At 43.5% G+C, this 15,872-nt stretch overlaps 2 protein-coding genes across 4 annotated transcripts in view; both read left to right on the forward strand.

Moving 5' to 3' along the window:
- rprd1b (regulation of nuclear pre-mRNA domain containing 1B) overlaps positions 1-15,872 on the forward strand; it is a 1,182,184-nt gene that overhangs the window by 110,919 nt on the left and 1,055,393 nt on the right. The window lies entirely within an intron of this gene.
- The window catches only part of LOC114658453 (disks large-associated protein 4-like), an 894,521-nt gene continuing 883,904 nt past the window's right edge, over positions 5,256-15,872 (forward strand). The window contains exon 1 of one of the 2 annotated variants that reach the window (XM_051932531.1): positions 5,256-5,552. The gene's annotated coding sequence lies outside the window, so the exon portion shown is untranslated. The remainder of the gene's footprint in view (positions 5,553-15,872) is intronic. The other variant, XM_028810525.2, reaches the window with a different exon arrangement.

The raw sequence follows: 15,872 nt of genomic DNA on the forward strand, positions 1-15,872 counted from the left end.
CCTTAAACCTCACTGTATATGTCTATTTTGCAATCCAAAAATATTGTCAAGTATTGTTCTGCATCGAGACTACACACACATCACAATGCACACATTTTAAGAATGGAAAAAAACAAAAGGGAATGCTATTGTTGTGAGATTCAGCCATCTGCAAGAGAACCACCTCTTTCAACCCTCACAAACATATGCAGTTTTTAATATCTGGAAAAAAATGGGATTAAATTGCTCAGAGATCTTTCTATAGACAACATCTTTGCATCCAATGAACAATTGCATTCCAAATTTAACTTTCCAGCTACACATTTCCTTCACTATCTCCAAATTAGGAACTTTGTTAAACAGAACCTGCCCGATTTTCCTCATCTTGCACTCTCAACCATGCTGGAAAAAATACTGCTCAATTTCAAGGACATAGACACCATCTCTGCAATATATAAAATTATTTTACAGTCCCTCCCTTTCAAAGATTCAAGAGGACAATGGGAAAAAGATCTCTTAATCAATATATCAGAAAGGGAGTGGAAAGTAGCAATGCAGAGAATTCACTCGAGCTCCATATGCACAAAGCATACAATTGTTCAACTCAAAATTATATATCCAGCAAATCTCTCTCGCTTAAAACTGTCCAAAATGTTTCCAGGGCGAAATCCAACCTGCGAACGCTGCAATCAAGCTCCTGCCTCACTGGGTCACATGTTTTGGACCTACGCCAAATTAACATAATTTTGGACCAAAATTTTTAAGAGCCTTTCAGACAGCCTTGGTGTCACAATCCCTCCTATCCCACTAACAGCTGTGTTTGGTGTTCTTCCAGATGGGTTTAAATTGGAGAAGGACAAGCAAACTGGGATTGCATTCACTACACTTTTGGCACGCAGACTTATTTTGCTAAACTGGAAGAATCCTAACTCTCCTCTTTTAAGTCAATGGGTAACCGATGTTCTGCCAGAGGTGGGAGTTGAAGCTACTTCTGACAGGGGGCTCTGCCAGACGTTCCCAGCAGACCCTCACAACATGTTTGGGCCTACCACGCCTGACCGGCATCCTCCCCCACCATCGAAGCCAACTCACCACCAGGTGGTGATCAGTTAACAGCTCCACCCCTCTCTTCACCCGAGTGTCCAAGACATGTGGCCGCAAGTCCGATGACACGACCACAAAGTCGATTATCGAACTGAGGCCTAGGGTGTCCTGGTGCCAAGTGCACATATGAACACCCCCTATGCTTGAACATGGTGTTCGTTATGGACAATCCGTGACAAGCACAGAAGTCCAATAACAAAACACCACTCGGGTTCAGATCGGGGGGGGCCATTCCTCCCAATCACGCCCTTCCAGGTCTCACTGTCATTGCCCACGTGAGCATTGAAGTCTCCCAGCAGAACGAGGGAGTCGCCACAAGGTATGCCCTCTAGCACCCCCTCCAGGGACTCCAAAAAGGGTGGGTACTCCGAACTGCTGTTCGGTGCATACGCACAAACAACAGTTAGGACCCATCCCCCCACCCGAAGGCGAAGGAAGGCTACCCTCTCGTCCACCGGGGTAAACCACAATGTACAGGCTCCAAGTCGGGGGGCAATAAGTATACCCACACCCACTCGGCGCCTCTCACCGGGGGCAACTTTAGAGTGGTACAGAGTCCAGCCCCTCTCAAGGAGATTGGTTCCAGAGTCCAAGCTGTGCATCGAGGTGAATCCGACTATATCTAGCCGGAACCTCTCAACTTCGCGCACTAGCTCAGGCTCCTTCCCCTTCAGAGAGGTGACATTCCACATCCCAAGAGCCAGCTTCTGTAGCCGAGAATAGAAAATTACGGCAGAACCACATCCCGAGGGAGGTGGGGGACATTAAGTCCGAATGGGCCATGTTCCGTGCCTCTATTGTTGAGGCAGCTGACCGGAGCTGTGGCCGTAAGGTGGTCGGTGCCTGTCATGGCGGCAATCCCCGAACCCGTTGGTGGACACCAGCGGTGAAGAATGCCGTCAAGCTGAAGAAGGAGTCCTACCGGTCCCTTTTGTCCTGTGGGACCCTGGAGGCAGCTGATAGGTACCGGCAGGCCAAGCGGAATGCGGCTTTGGTGGTTGCTGAGGCAAAAACTCGGGCGTGGGAGGAGTTTGGGGAGGCCATGGAGAACGACTTTCGGATGGCTTCGAGGAGATTCTGGTCCACCATCCGGCGTCTCAGGAAGGGGAAGCAGTGCAGTGTCAACACTGTATATGGTGGGGATGGTGCGCTGCTGACCTCGACTCGGGACGTTGTGGGTCGGTGGGGGGAGTACTTCGAAGATCTCCTCAATCCCATTAACATGCCTTCCAATGAGGAAGCAGAGCCTGGGGACTCAGAGGTGGGCTCCCCCATCTCTGGGACTGAGGTCACCGAGGTGGTCAAAAAACTCCTTGGTGGCAGGGCCCCAGGGGTGGATGAGATACGCTCGGAGTTCCTCAAGGTTCTGGATGTTGTAGGGACTGTCTTGGATGGACATCAGGGACAGTGCCTCTGGATTGGCAGACCGGGGTGGTGGTCCCCCTCTTTAAGAAAGGGGATCGGAGGGTGTGTTCCAACTACAGAGGGATCACACTCCTCAGCCTCCCTGGAAAAGTCTATTCAGGGGTCCTGGAGAGGAGGGTCCGTTGGATAGTCGAGCCTCAGATTCAGGAGGAACAGTGTGGTTTTCGTCCTGGTCACGGAACAGTGGACCAGCTCTATACCCTTAGCAGGGTCCTGGAGGGTGCATGGGAGTTTGCCCAACGAGTCTACATGTGTTTTGTGGACTTGGAAAAGGCATTCGACCGTGTCCCTCGGGGAATCCTGTGGGGGGTACTCCGAGAGTATGGGGTACCGGCCCCCTTGATAAGGGCTGTTCGGTCCCTGTACGATCGGTGCCAGAGCTTGGTCCGCATTGCCGGCAGTAAGTCGAACCCATTTCCAGTGAGAGTTGGACTCCGCCAGGGCTGCCCTTTGTCACCGATTCTGTTCATAACTTTTATGGACAGAATTTCTAGGCGCAGCCAGGGCATTGAGGGGGTCCGGTTTGGTGGGCTGAGGATTGGGTTACTGCTTTTTGCAGATGATGTTGTCCTGTTTGCTTCATCAGGCCGTGATCTTCAGCTCTCTCTGGATCGGTTCACAGCCGAGTGTGAAGCGGCTGGGATGAGAATCAGCACCTCCAAATCCGAGACCATGGTCCTCAGCCGGTAAAGGGTGGAGTGCCCTCTCAGGGTTGGTAGCGAGATCCTGCCCCAAGTGGAGGAGTTCAAGTATCTTGGGGTCTTGCTCACGAGTGAGGGAAGAATGGAGCGTGAGATCGACAGGCGGATCGGTGCGGCATCCGCAGTAATGTGGGCTCTGCATTGGTCTGTCGTGGTGAAAAAGGAGCTGAGCCGCAAGGCGAAGCTCTCAATTTACCAGTCGATCTATGTTCCTACCCTCACCTATGGTCATGAGCTATGGGTAGTGACCGAAAGAACGAGATCGCGAATACAAGCGGCTGAAATGAGTTTCCTCCGCAGGGTGTCTGGGCTTTCCCTTAAAGATAGGGTGAGAAGCTCAGTCATCCGGGAGGGGCTCAGAGTAGAGCCGCTGCTCCTCCGCATCAAGAGGAGTCAGATGAGGTGGCTCGGGTATCTGATCAGGATGCCTCCTGGACGCCTCCCTGGTGAAGTGTTCTGGGCACGTCTAACCGGGAGGAGGCCCCGGGGAAGACCCAGGACATGTTGGAGGGACTATGTCTCTCAACTGGCCTGGGAACGCCTTGGGATTCTCCTGGAAGAGCTAGAAGAAGTGGCCGGGGAGAGGGAAGTCTGTGCATCTCTGCTCAAGCTGCTGCCCCCGCGACCCGACCTCGGATAAGAGGGAGACAATGGATGGATGGATGGATGGGTAACCAATGTTTTATACTATTTGAAACTGGAAAAAATCAAATATTAAGTTAGAGGATCTGTACAGAATTTGTTTAAAACCTGGCAGGATATAATCAATAAAATTTTAGAATAAGCTCTTAAAGCACTGAGGAAGTAATCATCTCCGCATTTCTTTTTCTTCTCCATTCATCTCTACTGGCCTATTAAACTCATCAATTTAGGTATGTTTACAAGCCTTAAGTTTTACCCCGTTGGCCATGCTCTCTCTCTCAGGGGTGGAGGTCGACTTGTTTTTCAATCCTATTTTTTTGTAAAAATTGATCGATCTGTATGAATGATTACAATAACATTAATAATTTTTTTTAAAAAAGAGAGATTCAGCCATTTTGTAACAGGCTGTGCGCTTTACTCCTTCAATCATCTTCCTCTACTGCACCTTTTATGGCCAGAGATATAACATTCACTTCAGAAAGCCATTGCCAAGTGCCGTTATTGACGATGAATATCAATGCCCAAATGTGAATTGCTGTCTCTGTGCTGGAGAGCAGGGGTGAGCGACGTCAGTCCTGGAGGGTCGAACTGGCTGCAAGGTTTTGTCCCAACCTAATTGCTTAATGTCAGTAACAGGTTTTATTTATTTCCATGCTTTTTTTTAGTGTTTTAACGATCTAATGTCTTGTCGTTTATGTATCGTAGATACACAGAGTGCAAAGCAGGAACAATACCTGGGCAGGATGGCAGTCCATCACAGGGTGAATAAACACACATACGGGCCACTCTAGCAATTTCATAACTACAGCCACGCGGCCGCTGTAAGCAGAGGAGCAGGCCAATGATGTATCCTTATTTCAAGAAAATACAGTAGGACCAAGAATCTGTGATAAAATACATAATTTTCAGTTGTCACAAGCATGTATTAGAAATATGGAAAGCAATTTTTCTTACCTCAAAACCTTTGTTACTTCAAAGTGGACGTATTCGGTAAGTTTTATGGCTTTTCTTCACCTCCGTTATACAGGGCAAGAGTTGAGTTATTTATTTGTTTTAATTTATAAAATATGCTTCACTTTAGAATGCAATTTAATGTGGAAAATTAATATATAGAAATAAATTCGACTTGAAAAATACCGATCTTATCCTTTAAATCATTGCTGTGGAAGCGAACGTCGCTGCTGCGGGAGTAGGCGCTCTCTCCAAGGTGCTGAACTCGTGTGACTACACAGTCTCTGGAAATTCCGGGCCCATGTTTTGCAGCATTCCGCTTTCCCGCATTTCATTCTCTCTCTCTCTCTCTCTCTCTCTCTCTCTCTCTCTCTCTCTCTCTCTCTCTCTCTCTCTCTCCCTCTCTCTCTCCCGGGATCCCAGCGGACCGCTGCGTGCTGCAGCATCACTGGCCGCCTGCCTCACACAGACAGTCTCCGCGTTGCAAACGTGAATGAGTAGCAATGGGGATCACTATGGACCGTGGCTCTGTCATCTCAGCTGGCTGTATCTGACCTAAAATGTTAGAAATAAATGGAATTGAGGGGGAAATTAAAATACAGGAGCAAACAAGCGCATCCGCTATCTGTACAGAACATTTTTGTTATTAATATCACGTGTGCTCAACCCACTGTCAATATTCCGGATGTTACCCGTCACTCGGATCGCAATGAACGTCTGCCTTGAATCTGAAACCAAATAAACACCCAGGTAAGTGTGCGGTGCTTATAAACTACGTGTTTTTTTTCTGGTTTACATCAGCCTGTTTTGAAGGATATCTAGATCCTGCGTATAAAAGCAGAAGCAATTCTATATAAGGAGCCTCTTCCGTTTGTGGCATAATGTATGTGCCTGTGAATGTGCGTATGTTGTAGACTGAAATGGAATAAAGGCAGAATGCAGCATTAACTGGTTTGTGCTATGGCAGAAGAACTGGGCAGTGATGTTTGGAAGGAAAACACAGCTGGCCACGGCCAAAATGGATTTATACATAACGGACCTCAGTTAAGGACAGTAAGCGGTAGACAAAGGCAATCAGACCACAAGCATCAGTAGCACCGAGTCCTTGAAATGTACCTGATACTGTACATGTTTATTTATTTATTTATTTATTTATTTGCTGGATGAGGGCTGACGGTTTGTTTGTGTTGCTATTACATCCTGAAGCATCCCAACCCCCCAACTCACTGCCTTCCTTTTTGTCCAAATTAACAGACCCCCATAAGGACTACATACACAACCTCCCAATGATTAAAGATACTCATGACATTTGTATAGGCGCACTACAGGACACAAATGTACACGTCTGAATGAAGTCGACAGCAGCGGCCGAGTGTTTCGGCAGCTTTATGTAAGATGATCGTATTGAGTAAGTAACGGGATAAACTTCGGGAATCTTGCCGGAAGTAATTAAACATTTCTCATTTGATCATTTTACAGGACAAAGATAATTCTGAAAGGAGCTATATACTGTAGGTAGATAAGGAGCGACAAATAATAGACAATATGTATCGAATATACAGTATGAACAGTTTATCTACTGCAACCTTGGTATTTTCTTATATAGCAACGCATAATTAAAGGAACATTTAGAAAATAAAGAAGCATGTCACTGTTTTGGGCTTAAAGCTCATCTTCTGTTACTGTAAAAACGGCAATTTTTATAGCAGTGATATGTATTTTCTTTCTTTCTTTCTTTCTTTCTTTCTTTCTTTCTTTCTTTCTTTCTTTCTTTCTTTCTTTCTTTCTTTCTTTCACGCATTCATTCAGAAATGCATAAGCACCTTTTGCATCTTTGCGTCACACGTTTACTTTCCTCAGCTGCGCACATGCACTGAGCTCATATTCGGGAAGAGAAGAGTCGGGTCTGCAGTTAGTGATGATCGGAGGAGAACTTGGAGTGCTCATCATAAACATGACACATCCCAGCGTAAACAGTTCGGCACACTCGCATGGACGAAAGGGCTGGACAGTTTGCACAAATGACTGTGCTTTCTACCGTCTTTCGTTATCTACCTGCTTATGTCTCAGATAGATAGATATGAAAGGCATAATAAGAAAGATGCTATCTATCTATCTATCTATCTATCTATCTATCTATCTATCTATCTATCTATCTATCTATCTATCTATCTATCTAGTTGGATTAACCACTGACGCTTTGTTAATGTTCAAGGTGCTCATTAATAGCAGATTGAAGGCAGAATTTGCATATTATAAATTAATAAAACAGACATATTTAATAATATATGGGATCTAAGCAATGTTTTATGTTATATAGTTTTGTGGTTAAATCTGAATAGAAAAGCCAGAAAGTTGTAAATGTTTCATACTTGGTACAGACACCTGTTAATATGCTATGATGGAAATATGCAGTAATTGCAAACAAACGTCTATATGAAATCAATATCTATCTATCTATCTATCTATCTATCTATCTATCTATCTATCTATCTATCTATCTATCTATCTATCTATTATATTGTGCCTTTCACATATCTATCTATCTATCTATCTATCTATCTATCTATCTATCTATCTATCTATATAGTGCCTTTCACATCTATCTATCTATCTATCTATCTATCTATCTATCTATCTATCTATCTATCTATCTATCTATCTATCTATATAGTGCCTTTCACATCTATCTATCTATCTATCTATCTATCTATCTATCTATCTATCTATCTATCTATCTATCTATCTATCTATATAGTGCCTTTCACATCTATCTATCTATCTATCTATCTATCTATCTATCTATCTATCTATCTATCTATCTATCTATCTATCTATCTATCTATCTATCTATCTATCTAGTGCCTTTCACATCTATCTATCTATCTATCTATCTATCTATCTATCTATCTATCTATCTATCTATCTATCTATCTATCTATCTATCTATCTATCTATCTATCTATCTATCTATGTTCGAGGTTTCTAAAGCAGGCGGCGCCTTTAGCAGTGGTCTTTAAAGTGACGTTTATTTCCTCCGTAAAGCGCTGTGCACTTAAAGCTCGCCGTCCAAACACAAACGCCCCCCGTGCTGAAGCTGATGCCCGCTCATTCATCATGGCTCAGATTCTTTGCCCTTGCAGTAGCCTTGGTTGCAGCCTGCAAGGAAGGACGCTTTTAATATATGAAGGGAGGCGATTTAAACAGCGGGCTGGCGGTATCGCTCTCTCAATCGCTCTCTCAATCTCTCTCTCTCTCTCTCTCTCTCTCTCTCTCTCTCTCTCTCTCTCTCTCTCTCTCTCTCTCTCTCTCGCTCTCTCTCGTAAACGAGAACCTCCAAATTGCGACCTTTACAAGACGATGACGAGAATCTGTTTGTACGGAGGGGGTCGGCTGAGTGGGGGACCCCAGCCGGCTTGATAACATGTGGCCAGCGCCGCACGGCTGTCAGCACAAGTCGCTGAGGTGTCACTGCGCTCTGACTTAGCGGCGCCAGCTCAAGTACTGTACAGAGGAATCTCGAGGCAGATGATGAGTCAGATGGAGTTGTTTTATAGGCGCCGTTGGATTTGACAATGTAAAGAAAAAGAAAGTGCGGCTCCTCTTGTTGTGAGCATAACGTGTGTGAAAATACTCCGAGCGAAAGAATGCCAGGCAGGCAGGCAGGCAGGCAGGCAGGCGATGGATGTGCAGCTGAGAGCAGTGAGGTATCGTGAAGGCCGGCAGAGCACGCGGGTCAATTTAAATGGTGAAATCTGTTGTCGGTCACGCGATTACTTGAGAGCTAACTGGGCTAGAACCTTGATCTTGGTTTTAACCTTATGACCTGGCATGTTCTGGAAAGTCAAAAAATTTTAGGTAAAAAAAATTGACATTTTATTTGCATTTCATTTTAGGACTGTAGGTCCGCAAGCACACGTAACAAATTGGAACAACATACATACCACCCGTCCATCCATGTTTGAGCCCTGCTGTCTTAGTGTTGAACTGTGGGGAGTTGAAGACACTTCAGCAGCATCTATAAAGCGGGCTGTGTATATGAGCTGTCAGTCCAGGGCAGGACACATTCATCCACAAAGAGCAGAGTCAGAAATCACTCGTCTTTGGAATGTGGTGGGCCGGGAGTTACATTGGTGGGAGAGTCCACAGACCCCCATAAAGACAGTGAATTGCGCTCAGGTCCTGGAGGTGTGAGACCACTGCACCCACCCAGCAGGAAAACAGAGATGACCAGAGGTTTGGCTGTGGTCCGACTTTGGTAGGGTTTACTAATTTTGAAGCTTACAGTTGGGAATCTGTTGAATTCAGTGTTGTAAAATTCATGATTAGGCCTAATGATATCTAAAGAGAAAGAGCAGAAGATGAGGAAAGAATTCTACTGATCACAAGTAAACATCACATACGGCAGATGAAGAAAGCGTTCAAGTTTAAAGCAAAATGATATGCTCATGGGGTCTGAATGGATAAAACAATGAGCGTGCACTGGGACCACCTCCAGTATTATCTAGACGCTGGTTTGATACTCAAGATCTCAATTTATTATTATGTCTTATAGTAAACATGTAATCCCTGATACTAAGGTCTCCCTGCCACTATTAATTTGATTAAGGAGCATTATAGAGATAAAAGGAAAATACATTGTTTCGCAATATAAGTATATTTAAATGATATATATCGCATTTTACATCTTTGTAATTACTGCCAGAAATAGAGAACTTTCAGGGGACTGATTTTGTCCAATCATCAGCAAGACATGGAACAGCCATACAGTTTATGAGACACAATATAATGTCTTATAATGCCGCTATCTAAAAAGTATTATCTATCTATCTATCTATCTATCTATCTATCTATCTATCTATCTATCTATCTATCTATCTATCTATCTATCTATCTATCTATCTATCTATCTATCTATCTATCTATCTATCTATCTATTGCGCCTTACAGGTCTATCGATAAATGTATCATATAGTATCTTTCATATCATTTATTTAGTGCCTTTCATATCTCTATGTATCATTCGTCATTGTTCATATCTGTCTTCTACAGTGCTTTTCATATCCAATTATCTGTTTTCCTACAATTATAGAATGCTTTTCGCATCTTTCTCTTTATCAATAGATTCTACATTCTAATCTATCAATAGATGCTAAAGAATCTTTCATAAGCATTATATAGTGCCTTTCAACTCTGTCTGTTGTGAACACAGAGGGGCGTCACTAAGCCCCAAACCAAAGACACAGCAATACCCCACACGTTATTGGAATAAAATAAGAGATATTTATTCACACAAGGCATCTCTTCAAAGACCAGCTGCACAAGCATGATGAATTCACACAATTCTGTTAGAACCAAATAATTCTTCCTCCTCTCTGCCACCACTGAGTGTTGCCTGCTGAGCCCCGACTCTGTGATGCAGGAAACTCCTTTTATACTTCGGACCTGGAAATACCAGCTTCTGTAGCCGAGGATCGGACCGCCAAGGTCCCCTCCTTCGGCCACCACCCAACTCACACTGCACCCGACCTCCTTGGCCCCTCCCATAGGTGGTGAGCCCATGGGAAGGGGGACCCACGTTGCCTCTTCGGGCTGTGCCCGGCCGAGCCCCATGGGTGCAGGCCCAGCCACCAGGCGCTCACCATCGATCCCCACCTCCAGGCCTGGCTCCAGAGTGGGGCCCCGGTGACCCGCGTCCAGGCAAGGGAAAACGCCGTCCAAAATTGTTTTCCATCATAGGAGGTTTGTTTAACCGCACTTTGTCTCATCCCTCACCTAGGACCAGTTTGCCTTGGGTGGCCCTACCAGGGGCATAAAGCCCCGGACAACAGAGCTCCTAGGATCATTGGGACATGCAAACCCCTCCACCGCGATCTATGTTCCTACCCTCACCTATGGTCATGAGCTATGGGTAGTGACCGAAAGAACGAGATCGCGAATACAAGCGGTTGAAATGAGTTTCCTCGGCAGGGTGTCTGGGCTTTCCCTTAAAGATAGGGTGAGAAGCTCAGTCATCCAGGAGGGGCTCAGAGTAGAGCCGCTGCTCCTCCGCATCGAGAGGAGTCAGATGAGGTGGCTCGGGCATCTGATCAGGATGCCTCCTGGACGCCTCCCTGGTGAGGTGTTCCGGGCACGTCTAACCGGGAGGAGACCCCGGGGAAGACCCAGGACACGCTGGAGGGACTATGTCTCTCGACTGGCCTGGGAACGCCTTGGGATTCTCCCGGAAGAGCTAGAAGAAGTGGCCGGGGAGAGGGAAGTCTGGCATCTCTGCTCAAGCTGCTGCCCCCGCGACCCGACCTCGGATAAGCGGGAGACAATGGATGGATGGACCTGGAAATGCTTCTTGTGGGACACCATGTCTTCAAGGAAGCACTCCCATGTACTGGTGCAAAAATGGCTGCTGTCGCATCATCCAGATGGATGCTGCACATTACTGATGGTTGAAGCAGCTCCACGCTCAATATATAAAGCCATCCATCCATCCATTATCCAACCCACTATATCCTAACTACAGGGTCACGGGGGTCTGCTGGAGCCAATCCCAGCCAACAGAGGGTGCAAGGCAGGAAACAAACCCTGGGGCAGGGCACACACACACACACTACGGCCAATTTAGAATCGCCAATCCACCTAACCTGCATGTCTTTGGACTGTGGGAGGAAACCCACGCAGACACGGGGAGAACATGCAAACTCCACGCAGGGAGGACCTGGGAAGCGAACCCAGGTCTCCATACAGCGAGGCAGCAGCACTACCCACTGCGCCACCGTGCCAACCTAAAAGCACTATATTAATGTAAAGAATTATTATTATTATTATTATTATTATTATTAATGCAATCCAAGATAAACAAAGTCCAAGTAATCCTAAGAAATGTCAAAAATTCAATAATCCACAAAGAGCACAATAAAAAGACAATAACTAATAAAATTATCAAGTGTATTCAAAGGAATCACCAAACACTATGGCCTTATCGCTTGGGGAACCATGCACAAAATACAAGACATTTAACAAAGGCTACATAGGTATATAGAAATTAAGTAAAATATAATAATAATATGGACAAAAGAATCAAAATGGAACAAAACAGACACAAAACAAGATTTTGAATTCCAGCCTTAGCTAGGTGGGGATTCTGGGTGAAACATAACATAAAGAAACCTGGTGTTGTGTTCATACCAAACATCAACTGTAGTATTCTGAACATTTAGAGATATCCTCATTTTGGGCCTGTGCAGATCACAAAACCTACCTTTTGAGATTGGGGGCTAGGCTGCCTGGGGTGAGGCTCGTTTCTGGGGCCCAGACCTTCTGGAGCTCTGCTTTGGCTTTTGATAGTTTTGTGACCTGCACTCCATTTTGCTATTTTTGTGTTGCTGATTCTCAACAAAACGTTGTTCTGGTTTAGCCAGGGTTATAGCCCTAGCTCAATCTTATTTGTTGCTCATTTAACAATGTTGGTATTTTTTTTTAATATTATATGCCTTTTTATGTTTTTGATTATGCCTGTTGGTTTGATTTGTGCAAAATCATGTTTTCCTTGATATTTTGTTTGATTATGTAATTTATAAGTATTGTACTCTTATGTTCTCCTATGTTCTGCATTTTAGACAGACTTTATGATAGATAGATAGATAGATAGATAGATAGATAGATAGATAGATAGATAGATAGATAGATAGATAGATAGATAGATAGATAGATAGAATGCGGTCAATGGAAATGGAATGTAACAATAAAGTACATACATTCCTAGTAAATAATGATTTTCACGATTCTTAGATTACTGCTTCTATTTTTTTGGATTGTGATTTGGGATTTCTTTGCTCTGGGTTACCTTTCTGCCTTATTTTGTGTTTTTCTACTATTGTGGTTTATCACAATTAAATATTTTTACCTATTATTTATTAAGATTCTACATCAGGTTTTAGGGTTGCTCACTGTTGCTGAGCATTTTTGACATATATTTTGCGTATATCCTGGGTCATTTGAAGGTTTATTTTAGGCCTGTGCAGGGTAAAGCCTGCCAGTTGAGTTTGGGGTCACACTGCCGGGGGTGAGGTCTGCTCTGTGGATCTTTTAGAAGCCTCACACTGTTTGTTGTTGGAAATTCATTAAAATCCCTGGCTATACCATAAAACATTTAATTTTTGCATGAGGAGAGTTTCTGTTAACCGTTTGTGTGTTCATGTTATGGAGGTTCACCTTACAAACCTGGTTTACAAGAACAGATTAGCTTTGCAACCCCATAAGTAAATTTCTAAAATAAATTAATTGTTATTGTATATTTCAGATAGTATGCCAAGACTGTTTCTTTCTTGTTGAATTTTGGTTGTTTCTTTCTTTTTGGTTGTGGGATGCATTGCAGATTTTTGGGTTGCGGGACGGGGGGCAGGAAATAACCCCAGACAGGGCATGCAGGGCTCAGGCACTGGAGTTTGGGTATATGAGGCAGCAGAACTAAGCACACTGCCACCATGAAGCTACGTTTTATAAAGGGTGTATTTTTCAGTGCATTTTGACTCCACATTAGCCCTGATGCTTTTGCCATTATGTGATAATATGGATAATGCCATCACTGCAAAGCTTAATAGAATAACCTTGAAAGTGTATACGATATAATGACTTGTGGGCTATAACAGGCAGCGTCTGACAGCAACAAAGCTGAGTGCTAACAAAAAAAGGTTATTAGTTCAATAAAATATGGCTGCTTTTCAAATGTTTTGATCTTATTAAACACTGGCAAGCTGGATGTAATTCTTATACGTAACATGATCTGTAAAGTAATGCTGGAGTCTGGTCCGTTTTATAAATATAACCAAGAAACCGAAGAGATGTGACTTTGTGACAGTGACATCTTTTGAGAGTACACGCAGCAGTTTAAAAATATCCTGGCATCTACAGTGGGCTTGTTTGGGGTCCCACACTGTTTTTATCAATGTAATTGTAAAGAAATTTGGCTTTGGTTGATGATGGGGTTGTGATGTGCCCGGTTACTGTCTTGAACAGTTTCCAACTTCTTCCCATTTGTGAATGGGTGATTATAATAATACTAATAATAATAATAATAATGATAATACTTTTTGTTTATATAGCACCCTTCCCATGCTCAAGGCGCTTAGGCATTTCTTCTATATCCCCAAAGATGTGCATATTAAATTGAACCAGTAACTTGAAATTGACCTTTTGCTGGTATTTTTGTGATGGGCTGTCATCTCATCCAGGGCTGCTTCTTGCTTTGGGTCCAAGTGCTCCTGATTTGGCTTAAGTGTGTCTACTGGTATAACACGAGCTGTTTATCCAAACCAGTTCTGTACAACTGTGCCCACATTTAAAGCATTAAGAAAAAGAATTATTGATTGTTCTCTGCTAAGTAGCATCAGCATTCTGCAAGGCAAATGGCATCTGAGGTATCACGACTTCAGTGAAAAAATGCGTTGATCTCAGCAAGCAGAGCATTTCTCTGACTAATAGTCTTCTAATTATTTTAACAAAATTAGTAAGTTTTTAAAGAGCTGGATGCACTGTGGGTAATTTTAATAGATGTAAATAGGAAAACAATATATATATATTTTTTGAAATCCCCTCAGAGAGCCCTGCTAATAAGCTACACCCCACTTTATCAATAACTAGAAAAACACACAGAACTTAAATGAAATGCTAGAAAGGCTAACTACAGTAAAAGCAATGGTAAACTTTCCACCTTTTGTTTATGAAAATAACAACTTGCACTTGATTATAAATTCTGAAGTCATTTGTAATGCGTCCTGGGAGATTATCAGTAGATGGGATTGTGGGGACTGTGCTTTAATTACAATAGACTTTTCTGCCCGCTACTAAAAGTGCCCACCATGTTGCTGTTTGTCCATTAAGTTTTCAGAACATATTAAGGTTATCTTTTGATTAAGACCAACATCAAGGTCCTAGCCCCGTTAGTTTGTGAGTATCCCTCCTCCATCAGACTTTACAGTAGGCGTGATGTAGCATTCTCCTAACATTCGCCAAATCCATCGCTCCAGAGTGCAATGGCGGTGTGCTCTACAGCACTCCAGACGAAACGCTTAGCACTGCACCTAATGATCCTAGGCTTGTGTGCAGCTGCTCAGCCAAGGAAGCCCATTTCATGAGGCCCCCAACACAGAGTTTCTCTGCTGATGTTGCTTCCAGTGTTGCTGTAAGTGATGCCACAGATAGTCAGTTTTTACTCACTATGCACTACAGTACTCTGTGAGTTTGGGTGGTCTACCACTTCTTGGCTGAGCTGTTGTTGCTCCTCCGTTCTTCCGCTTCACAATAATAACACTTAGAGCTGACCAGGGCGGATATAGCAGAGTAGAAATTTCACATACCGACTTGTGGCAAAGGTAGCATCCTTGGACAGTGCCATGTTTAAAGTAACTGAGCTCTTCAGTGTGACCCGCTCTGCTGCCACTGTTAGTCAATGGAGACGCTGCTTTAGTTTATGTACCTGTTAACAGTTAAACACCTGAACTCAATGATTTGGAGGAGTATCTACATATCTTTGGCCTTATAACGTGTGTCTGTGTCTATTATTGCACTCTCCACCTTGCAATTTTTAACTTGCACTGCATTTTTATCATTCTTTAATTTAATATTGTTTTCATCAGTATGCCGCTGCTGGAGTATGTGAATTTCCCCTTGGGATTAATAAAGTATCTATCTATCTATCTATCTATCTATCTATCTATCTATCTATCTATCTATCTATCTATCTATCTATCTATCTATCTATCTATCTATCTATCTATCTATCTATCTATCTATCTATACCTCAGACATTTGGTTTGGTTTGCTCTTTGTTGTTGAAGTGTGTGTTAAGAACATGCTGAGGTCAAAAGAGCACTCTGAAGCCTTCTGGGAAGGCATTTATAAAGGTTTTTCAAAAATTGTTAATCAACCATTCAACTGTCCAGATAAGATCATCTACAAGTGGAGATGATTTCTAACAACTGCCAACTTGTCAAGGCCAGGCTGCCCCAGCAAGTTCAATCCAAAAGAAGAACATGAGATACAGAAAGAAGCCTCCAAGAATCCCAAATTTCATCA

This window comes from Erpetoichthys calabaricus, chromosome 10, assembly GCF_900747795.2.
Source record: "Erpetoichthys calabaricus chromosome 10, fErpCal1.3, whole genome shotgun sequence".
Lineage (NCBI taxonomy): Eukaryota > Metazoa > Chordata > Cladistia > Polypteriformes > Polypteridae > Erpetoichthys > Erpetoichthys calabaricus.